Raw genomic sequence first — 12,428 nt, 5'->3', positions numbered from 1 at the left:
AACGCACGAAAAAGGGCAAAGTCACTGAGTAAGGACCAGAAACATGATCAATTTCGCGAATCGAAAGCCATCGCCATCCTTTTACAAATGCAATCCAGAGTGTTTTTACTTGTAGTGACTTGAAAAGAGATATTGCCAAAACTACTACACTAGTTTCTGAGCTGATTTTCAGTGTTGACTTGCATCCCCACCTAGCTGCACTTTTGTATTAAAAACATAATTGTGACTGCTTCCTTTTGATTACACGGACTAAGATTATCATGGCCTTGTCACAAAAATTGATTTGTCAGAGTGAACTGAGCAAATTATATCGGCATAGAAATGAAACAATTCTGTTTTGTTTTTGTCCAATCAAGGTCAACTCGCCAAATCTTTCGGATTCTTACCGGTACCCACAACGTTTCACTGGATCCAACACCCCTGGCTCTTCAGGTTTATGCTTTTAGGCTAAAGTCCATGAACTATGTTATCATGTGATATCTTCACCTGTCAATCTAACCGTATTTAACTTATAGCCATTCTGTTAACTCATGAATAGATAATCCTGGCTTTTGAATTCGAGTTATATATGTTTTTGTAAGATATCCAGGTTTCATGTTCATGTAAGCATCAGGAAGGTCAGATTACTTTTTAATTTTTTGTAAACTTGTAGATTATATTATCACTTTCTTCTTACGTCAACATATTCTTTCATTTGATGTTGAGAATTAGAGATTACGGTACCATGAAAAGTAATTTCGGTGTTATTGAGCAAAGGTTGTGGTCTACGTTTTCGACCGCAGCTGTGGTTAACACTTTTCATTTAAAAAGAGAAGTACAAAGCTCATCATCATCCCACTAACGTTCAACTACAGCTTCTTCCAGTTGAGTACCGGGTATATATTTTCAGTATCTGATTTGAAGATATGCATAACCCATGTTGAATAATGTATCATTAAATTTTCTCTTCCAGTTTTATTTTTTAAAGAATAATAGTCCAAGATACACACCAAATATCAAAATCAGTGGGATGTTTGTATTGTACAGTAACGCTCTGGGTTTATGGATGGTAATTAAACATTTTAAATAGATGGCCAGCTGAGATAAGAGTCGCACTTTGTTAACGTTAACGTTTTCTAACTGCGATTTAATATCAGATCTATGCTCTATCATTTTCACCAACTGCAAACTAGAAGAGACCATGGATCTATAAAATGTGGTCTTTTCAGCAGCTAACTTGCAGCGTATCATATCGGCGGTCGTTGTCATATTCATAGTGTCTTTGTAATCACAAGCAAACACGATAGACGGTCCTATATTTGTTCAAACATTTTAGGGCCATATCTGCCTTTTATGTGTGCTTCTAGTTCTTGCATTTTCTGCAGACGCCTTTCCTTCAGGTACGTAGGACGTACCTGTGCAGTAAAACCTAATAGTGTCAATTTTTCGTCGTATAGGTTTTCCAGATTAGCTCATCAAAACACCACTGCTTTCGACATCTGTTTGTTTATATGATCTCTCTCTGATACAACGGCGAGACAAGAAGGGTCAAACTTAATGCATTGTGCTATGACAGCAACATTACTTAATTTCGCTAACAGCTGTTTATTTTGTAGTACCGTTTCTCAGACCATTAATAGTTGGTTCATTTTCATTGTCATTACATCTCTTAAAGAAGACAAAGGCAGCTCCGTATAATAAATGAAACATGTAGTTGTTGGTCTTTCAAACGATGAGTATATTTAAAAAGTTTAAAGGACTTATATCCAATCAAAATTCCAAAAGGTATAGGTGACATTTGACGATTCTGTGCTCTCTCAATGTTGGCATTGTCAAAATACATTCTGCATAAATTATAGTATTTTTTTTCATTGTTTAGTTAGTTTAATCATATTTATCATTTTGCATTCGATTCTGTCTCCAGAGGTATATGGAGTACGTTTTCTCAAATACTGAAATGTTGTCTGAGTTAAATATCTGAACACTAATATTTAGGTAGAGGGATTATCCTTTCACCAACTGTATAACACTTTGTTGTATGTGATACAACTTAGTTCAGTTATTCCAATTAAAAGTTTGCCTTCATTCAACTCGATCGTTCATTCAGTATCATTTAACTTCTATGCAATCTGCACACTATGCAAGTGAATAATCCCCTTATCATTGGCTCTGTTCACCAGCATTGGCACATCCTATCAATTCAAGTCAAAATAGGAAAAAGAAAGGAAATATGAAAAGGTTTCTCATTTCTGAAAATGGGACATAGGATATTTTTTTATTTTGTTTAAGTCAGGTTTTTTTTTGTAATTTCTACAAAGAAAAAAAAATTATCCAAATAAATGAAATCTGATTTGGATTAGTTTTTGACACAATGATATTTATTAAAACTTTTTTAAATATATGTATACCTATACATTTTGGTGAGCGTATTTAAGTTTGTGCCAAGACTGGCGGATAAGCTGCAGATCAATCAGACTTCCTTTAGATGCGCTATGTCTTCAAAACATAATACAGTAGAAGAACAAATGTTGGGAATGGAGGGAAGTTAAAGATTGAAAAGTTAAACATTTTTATACGACCGCACAAATTTTAATTTTTCGTCGTATATTGCTATCACGTGTGCGTCGTCGTCTGCGTCGTCGTCGTCGTCGTCGTCGTCCGAATACTTTTAGTTTTCGCACTCTAACTTTAGTAAAAGTGAATAGAAATCTATGAAATTTTAACACAAGGTTTATGACCACAAAAGGAAGGTTGGGATTGATTTTGGGAGTTTTGGTCCCAATATTTTAGGAATTAGGGGCCAAAAAGGGCCCAAATAAGCATTTTTTTGGTTTTCGCACTATAACTTTAGTTTAAGTTAATAGAAATCTGTGAAATTTTGACACAAGGTTTATGACCACAAAAGGAAGGTTGGGATTGATTTTGGGAGTTTTAGTTCAAACAGTTAAGGAATTAGGGGCCAAAAAAGGGCCCAAATAAGCATTATTCTTGGTTTTCGCACCATAACTTTAGTATAAGTAAATAGAAATCTATGAAATTTAAACACAAGGTTTATGACCACTAAAGGAAGGTTGGGTTTGATTTGGGGAGTTGAGGTCTGAACAGTTTAGGAATTAGGGGCCAAAAAGGGGCCCCAAGTAAGCATTATTCTTGGTTTTCGCACCATAACTTTAGTATAAGTAAATAGAAATCTATGAAATTTAAACACAAGGTTTATGACCACTAAAGGAAGGTTGGGTTTGATTTTGGGAGTTTTGGTCCCAACAGTTTAGGAATAAGGGGCCCAAAGGGTCCAAAATTGAACTTTGTTTGATTTCATCAAAAATTAAATAATTTGGGGTTCTTTGATATGCCGAATCTAACTGTGTATGTAGATTCTTAATTTTTGGTACCGTTTTCAAATTGGTCTACACATTAAGGTCCAAAGGGTCCAAAATTAAACTTAGTTTGATTTTAACAAAAATTGAATCCTTGGGGTTCTTTGATATGCTGAATCTAAAAATGTACTTAGATTTTTGATTATTGGCCCAGTTTTCAAGTTGGTCCAAATCGGGGTCCAAATTAAACTTTGTTTGATTTCATCAAAATTTGAATAATTGGGGTTCTTTGATATGCCAAATCTAACTGTGTATGTAGATTCTTGATTTTTAGTCCCGTTTTCAAATTGGTCTACATTAAAGTCCAAAGGGTCCAAAATTAAACTAAGTTTGATTTTAACAAAAATTAAATTCTTGGGCCTTTTTGATATGCTGAATCTAAACATGAACTTAGATTTTTGATTATGGGCCCAGTTTTCAAGTTGGTTCAAATCAGGATCCAAAATTATTATATTAAGTATTGTGCAATAGCAAGAAATTTTCAATTACACAGTATTCAGCAATAGTAAGAAAATCTTCAATTGCACAGTATTGTGCAATAGCAAGAAATTTTTAATTGCACAGTATTGCGCAATAGCAAGAAATCTTCAATTTCACAGTATTGTGCAATAGCAAATATTTTCAATTGCACAGTATTGCGCAATAGCAAGAAATATCTAATTGCACAATATTGTGCAATAGCAAGAAATTTTCAATTGTTTGAAGTTATCTTTCTTTGTCCAGAATAGTAGTTGAATCAACTTAAATCATTGTTTTATACAATATACAATGTATATTCACTTTTACTACCAACTGATAAATTAAAACAATCTTTACCATTCAGTGATAACAAGCACCTTTTGTTACATTTTAATATTTTATGATGTATTTAAATGAGTAGTTATTGTTGCAAACTCCATTAGAAATTTGAATTGAGATCAGTTTTGGAAAAAAGGGAAAGGGGGATGTGAAAAACAATTGGGGGGGGGGGGGGGTAAATTTTTCTCATTTCAGATTTCATACATAAAAAGAAAATTTCTTCAAACATTTTTGAGAGGATTAATATTCAACAGCAAAGTGAATTGCTCAAAAGCAAAAAAAAATATTTTAAGTCCATTAGACCACATTCATTCTGTGTCCGAAACCTATGCTGTGTCAACTGTTTAATCACAATCCAAATTTAGAGCTGAATCCAGCTTGAATGTTGTGTCCATACTTGCCCCAACCGTTCAGGGTTCAACCTCTGCGGTCGTATAAAGCTGCGCCCTGCGGAGCATCTGGTTTACTTAATATTTTTAATGTCGGCACATTTCTCCTCGGTTTAACTTCCTCTAAGCATATGATTGAGAGAAAGAAAAGCAATTATTCTATTCTCAATAACTCACTATTGATTTTTCATACACGAAACGGAACTAAAACTGTAGGAGATGTATGTTATACGTCAATAACACAGCAACCACACGGCAACACACAAAATAAGGACATCGATCATTGTACTTGATTTATATGCTCTTTATTGGCCCTGTAATTTGGAAAATAAAATATTCTATTATATATTCTATTACATTCTACAATTTTCACCAATAGATGGGTGTCTACACAATATGTTAAATTCTAAATCATCACTAATTTATATAAAAATTGTAAGTAAACTTAACAGAAACGATAATAACATTTCTACCATTTAATTGTAATTCTAAAGTAAGAAGTCTAAATATAAAAAAAAAGTTAATAATTTTAAATTTACCAAACTTTAACTGCATAAAGTGCATAAAGGCGTATTTCCCCCTTTCTTTGCCATACAAGAAACTTTCATAGGAGTCGTGGATTGCGGAATATCATCTTCATATTTCCAAAACGTTCACGTAAATTGATGTGTTCAAATAGTTATTGGCCAATCAAATCGGTATATATCATGAAAGATGCACGGCCAGGATGATCCTTTAACCCGAACTTCAACCAGTCGTTCAGGGTAAATATGGTCACCTCTATTTATGTATAGGTTATATAAAAACAAGCTCTAAAAATTACTTGAAAATTTAATTCATAATAAGATGTAGAACATGGATGAAAAAGTAAACTTTGACGTAAATTTTACATTGAGGTACTACAAAAGGAAAGCACAAATTCGCCAACATTCTAGCTGACTTCATTTCCAGAGAATGACATCTGTCACAAACATAAACTTTTACTAACCTCTTTACAAGCAGAATAAAATACAATGAAAGTTCCACTCTGATTCAAACAAAAAATTATCTGAAACTGATATTATTATCAAGATGCTTGATTTCTTGATTGACAACGTATTTGTTACGTTCGGAGGACGTGTTTTCAACAGACTGTCGGCATTCCAATGGGAACAAACTGTGCCCCTCTACTTGCCGACATGTTTCTTTATTATTATGAGGCTGACTTCATGCAGGAATTCTTAGGAAGAAAGAAAAGAAGTTAGCAATATCCTTTAACTCTACTTTCCGCTATATAGATGATGTTCTTTCACTAAATAATTCAAAATTTGGTGACTATGTGGAACGCATCTATCCCATCGAGCTAGAGATAAAGGATACTACAGATACAGTTAAGTCGGCCTCATATCTTGACTTACATCTACAAATTGACAATGAGGGTCGGTTGAAAACAAAACTTTACGACAAAAGAGATGATTTCAGCTTTCCAATTGTGAACTTTCCATTTTTAAGTAGCAGTATTCCAGCAGCACCTGCATACGGATACCCCGTATCTCCCAATCGATACGATATTCCCGTGCTTGCATTTCCTATCATGATTTTCTTGATAGAGGGTTGCTGCTCACAAGGAAGCTATTAAACCAAGAGTTCCAAATGGTGAAGTTGATATCATCCCTTCGTAAATTTTACGGACGCCATCACGAGTTGGATAACCTTTATGGAATAACCGTTTCACAAATGATATTGGATATGTTCCTTACGTCGTAACTACAATCCCCTTCCTTTTCATGAATGTGACCTACCGAATTAAACTATTTACCGGATTTGTTATCACATAAGCAACACGACGGGTGCCACATGTGGAGCAGGATCTGCTTACCCCTCCGGAGCACCTGAGATCACCCATAGTTTTTTGGTGGGGTTCGTGTTGTTTATTCTTTAGTTTTCTATGTTGTGTCATGTGTGCTGTTGTTTGTTTGTCTTTTACATTTTTAGCCATGGCGTTGTCAGTTTGTTTTAGATTTATGAGTTTGACTGTTCCCTCCTTTCGTAAATATAGTGCCGATGTGGCATCCGTGTACTATGGACACATTCTTGTCCCTTTGGTATCTTTCGTCCCTCTTTTCCAACTATGTACTGGCTTCAGAAGCTGCACAAAACACCTTAAAAATATAGATTTATTTCGTCTTCAAGCCATTGTTCCACTACTTACATAGATCTATTCTACTTACTAGTACACCTTGCACAATCAAAAACCTGGTAATAAATTGTTCAAATAAGGCCTTTGAAACTAGTGGAATTAATAACTTTTGGAGTATCAAAAATTCGTTGGAAGAACTTGATAAATTGCGTGCTTATATAGGTCATTTCGAATCTGTTCAACGTTTTGATTTTTCTACCCTATATATCACTTTGCCTCATAATCTATTCTTATTAAGAAAAAATTCACACACCTGATTAAATGAGCACTTAAAAAATCAACAAGAAGACATCTTATACGTTTCAGTATTTCACATCTAATATATTATGGTAATATTCTTTAAACAGCACAAAAATGTTGGCATTCACCTTAAAAGCTACTCAAACTGGTAAACAGACTTATTAAGAAAGGATATACTAGTAGTTACGATACTGTTCTCAAGTCATTAAGGATTGCATATTTTGATATTTTAAAAAGTAAAATCACAAAAATACTGAATACCGAGGAAAATTCAAAAAGGAAAGTCTCCAATCAAATGGCAAAATCAAAAGTTCAAACACATCAAACGAATATTGTATAACGTGTACACAGTATAAGCGTTTCTGATTCTATTTCAGAATTAATCCGTTACCAGTTTGATACTGGATCCAAAATGTTCTATTTACAATTTATGTAGTTTCGTTTCGTGTGTATTTTAGTCTGGACTCCAATTAATTAACTATCGAGTTGACCTCAGATGACCATATAAGCGATGTAACCATAAATATAGATATAAATAGATTAAGCCAACAAGTGCAATTGGATTTTATAGGTCTGTTTAATTTTATTTTACAGATTAAAAATATATGTTTCTCGTCGTTTGTATCTGTAGAAGAAAGATTTGTTTGTGGATCGAATCAGTCATCAAATGATTTACCTTTGTTTCACTTTCAATGTTGACATTATTTTCCTTTAAATAACCAATACACGTACAATGTATGCGTTGTCGATCTCTAGTAAAGGGGTTCAATTAAAGTTCACTTGAATACGGATTTAAAGAGGTCGAATTATATATGTATTATTCACTTGCAAGTGAAAAAGACATTATCAATGTTATTTAGTTTAATTTGACAAAATTGAACCATTTTGGCTGCTAAAAGCGAATTATTTTTTCACTATTTCATTCTTTTTGTTGATTGAACAAAAACAAATCATACTTTAGATTTTTTTATATATCTCGTAGCTAGTGCCCCTTAAAGAGCATGAATAGCTCACCTGTAATTTTTTGCTTAAATCTTTCATCAATGATTAGTTTTGCCATTTACACTCTCTCTATTTAGCAGAGAAGAATTTCATTCCTGGTATCCACCTATGGTGAGTTTATTTACAACCACTGGGACGATGCCACTGCTGATGGAGGTTTTCCCCGAGACACCAGCCCAGTAGTCAGCACTTTAGGGTTGACATGAATTATCATTAATATGGTCATAATTATAAATTAATTGTTTTCAAAACTTTAAATTTTTTAAATACTAAGGAATAGAGTTGTCCATTCCTTTGATGTGTTTTTTCATTTGATATTGCCATTTGATTAGGGACTTTCCGTTTTGAATTTTCCTCGGAGTTCAGTATTTCTGTGATTTTACCTTTTATACGACCGCAAATTTTATTTTCTTCAGATCGTATGATGGTATGATGTCGTCTTTTGCAATCAGTGACGTCTGCGTCGTCTGTGTCACATTGGTTTCCGGACAATAGCTTTAGTTTAAGTGAATGGATCTCTATCTAATTTTTTTAAGAAGATACAATACCACAAAATAAAGGTTGGGATTGATTTTGGGGATGATGGTCCCAACCGTTTAGGAATTGTTGGGCCGAAAGGGGCCCAAAACAAGCATTTTTCTAGTTTCAGGATATAAACTTGTATACAAGTTTTTTGATTGCTCTGAAATTGTACCGAAATTTTTAATACCACAAGTAGAAGGTTGGGATTCATTTTAGGGGTTATGGGTCCAAAAGTTTAGGAATAAAGGGCAAAAAAAGGGGGAAAAACAAGTGTAGTTTCAGACAATTCTTTGTGTCTTAGTGTATGGATCTCTCTGACATTGTACCACAATGTTCCATATAACAAAGGGAAGGCTGGTATCGAAACATGTAGGAATTAGGGGGGGGGGGAAAGGATCAAAAAGAATCATTTTTCTGGTTTCCAGACCATAACTCGTGTTAAAGTGTATGGATCTCTCTGAAATTGTACTACAAGGTTCCATACTACAAAGGAAAGGCTGGGATTGAGTTTTGGAGTTATTGCTCCAAGGGGTCTCAATTAGTATGGGGGGATTTTTTGTTAACATTTTTTTCTAAGGGATTCATAGAAAAAAAAAATCAAAAAAATTTCAAATTTCGAATTTTTAAAAAGTTTCAAGAAATCCTCAATTTCACAGTATTGCTCAATAGACTATAGTTAGATCTTTGACCTCATTCAGTTCGCGCCAGAAACCTATATTATGTCAAATTTGATCACAATCCAAATTCAGACAGTATCAAGCTTGGATATTGTGTCCAAATTTGCCCCAACTGTTCAGGGTTCGACCTATGCGTTCGTATCAGGCTGCGCTCAGCGACGCATTTTATTACCTTAGCTGTAGGAATTTTTGGTCATCAATGCTCTTCAACTTCGAATTTTAATAGGCCTCTGATTTTTTTATTCGAGCGTCACTGATGAATCTTTTGTAGACGAAACGCGTGTGTGGCGCAATTTCTAAACAAGATACCATAAGTAACATTTGAAGTTAACTTTTGAAGGTATGTGACCCAGTGATTCAGAGTAGAAGATTCTTGAAAAAGTGTACGACGATGACGACAGACGACGACGGACGCAAAGTGATGGCATAAGCTCACATGGGGATCTATGGGCCCCGGTGACATAAACACTACAAATCATGTATTGTGGGAATAGGCATTGATTTGGTGAAATTGTCTAAGATCAAACAACAAATTGTGCATTATATAATCATGATCTTAAACACAATGAATAATAAATTTAAGAGAAAATAACAATTAACTTATTTATTGAGTCTCTTATTAACAACTGACAGTATGTTGTTTATGTTTCTGTACTTCCTGGATGTGTATCCTTGTGTTCTTCCAGCTGGTACTTGTGTGTAGTTTATTCTAAACATATTTTATGTAGAAAAACAATGGCAATAGGATCATACCCAAGTTTTGCAACTCAGAACATCAACAAATACATACAAATAAATTATTGCTGTCAACTAATAGGATATAAAATCAAATGGTAGATCCATTTCTTTGAAAAATTGAATAATTTCAATCCAAGTCAACGGAATAAGTAAGTAAACTATAAATGTTTTATTTAGCCATAACGTGTTAAAAAAAGAAGCGAATATTCGCTTAAATATAATCAAACAAGTTGAGTTCTATAAAAATCAGTATGTTTAAAAACTATACAGGCTATTACCATACATTCAGATTTTCAGATCAGTACGTTGGCATATTCTCTTTTCTGAGTAAAAAAAAAGGTACTAGTATTCGTTTGAGTTGTATACGATATGAAATAATGTTGAGTATTTCGGTAGAGATATTTCATATCTTTTAGATAGTTTTGCGATGTTCATAACTTATACCATAACTTTGGTTAATACCCAAGGCAACAACCTAACGAGACGGATAACTGGGAAATTTTCACAACAAAACTTATGAAATAGCTATGATTATAAATATATTATCATCACTTAAAAAGTTTATTCGACTTGCGTATCATTTGTCTGCCTTTAGTTACAGTACAGCACTGGGGACAAAAGTTATCAAATGTACCAGGATTATATTTGAATACGCCAGACGCGCGTTTCGTCTACATAAAGCTCATCAGTGACGCTCATATCAAAACAGTTAAAAGCCAAACAAGTACAAGGTTGAAGAGCATTTAGGACCCAAAATTCCAAAAAGTTGTGCCAAATACGGCTAAGGTAATCTACTCACGGGAAAAGAAAATCCTTAGTTTTTCGAAAAATTCAAAGTTTTGTAAACAGAAAATTTATAAAAATTACCATATAATTGATATTCATGTGAACGCCGTAGTGCTGACTACTGGACTGGTGATACCCTCGAGGACGAAACGTCCAACAGCAGTGGCATCGACCCAGTGGTGTAAAAGTTATCAAATAGGATTATAATTTGATACGCCAGACGCGCGTTTCGTCTACATAAAACTCATCAGTGACGCTTATATCAAAACAGTTAAAAGCCAAACAATTACAAAGTTGAAGAGCAGTTAGGACCCAAAATTCCAAAAAGTTGTGCCAAATACGGCTAAGGTAATCTACTCCCGGGAAAAGAAAATCCTTAGTTTTTCGAAAAATTCAAAGTTTTGTAAACAGAAAATTTATAAAAATTACCATATAATTGATATTCATGTGAACACCGTAGTGCTGACTACTGGACTGGTGATACCCTCGAGGACGAAACGTCCACCAACAGTGGGATTAACCCATCGGTCTAAAAGTTATCAACTGTACCAGAATTATAATTTAATACGCCAGACGTGCGTTTCGTCTACATAAGACTCATCAGTGACGCTCATATCAAAACAGTTAAAAAGCCAAACAAGTACAAAATTGAACTCAACAAATCTAGCTGTCAGAAATTAACTACGACGTCTGTCTTTAGTAACTTTTATAAAAATGATTTACTGAAGAGCTATAATCCAAAAAGGTACAAAATGTATTATATATATATATATATATATATATATATATATATATATATATATATATATATATATATATATATATATATATATATATAGCCAAAGCCAACATACATCATACAACGTAATCAAGGTAGGTAAAGTGTGTTTCGAGTGAATCGGATCACTTTTTCGAGTGATAAAACGTGTGATCAGGACAATTTACTGCTGTTTCGCAATATTAGTTTCATTCATGACTGTCCAACTTATATTGAATATTTTATATGTTTGGGCACAAAACACGCACAATTTCGTTATATAATATCTTTATTGCAAAATTACACCCATAAAGGGTCTAGCAATACAAACAAACATTTATACATTTTAAACAAAATGCAATACAATAAAATACAATACAATATAATAGAACATATTTTAAGAGTTCAAATTATAAATTGATGTATAAAACACAATCATGAGCTTGTCTGACATGGGTCTGACTCCCTCAGTTCCAAAGACTGCTTAACGAAGACTCCAATAGGACAAACAAGTTCAGTGATGGGGTTTAGAATGCGTCTTAGTTTATTAAATGTATCAAGATGTTGAAATAATGGCACGTATTCTTTTAGATAAGCAAAAAGAATTTAACCTAAACCTCAGTATTTTGCATTGTTCGTGTTTATTCGAGAGTTAAAACGTCCGTGTTTTTTAACAAATGGTCTGGGTTTCTTTTTAAATGTGAATAAGGCATTCTTAATATCAAAAACTTACTTTTTCTAGTTTATAATTTCAATTGATTGAAGGACAGTATTATATATATTCCTAATAATTCACCAAAACATTTTACAATGTTGATAAATGTTAACCTTTTTCAATTTGATGATAACTTTCTGCTACGAAAACATTTTATAGTAACTTAGCAGTATTATGATATATAAGAAATTAATGGCTCCGTTTTACATATTTCTTTTTTTAATTTCATTGCATGCTACATTTGTTTATACAGTCAAGAATATTTTATG

The sequence above is a fragment of the Mytilus galloprovincialis genome, chromosome 6, assembly GCF_965363235.1.
Source record: "Mytilus galloprovincialis chromosome 6, xbMytGall1.hap1.1, whole genome shotgun sequence".
Taxonomy (NCBI): Eukaryota; Metazoa; Mollusca; class Bivalvia; order Mytilida; family Mytilidae; genus Mytilus; species Mytilus galloprovincialis.
The sequence above is the reverse complement of the archived record's forward strand: the minus strand, read 5'-3'. Positions refer to the sequence as shown.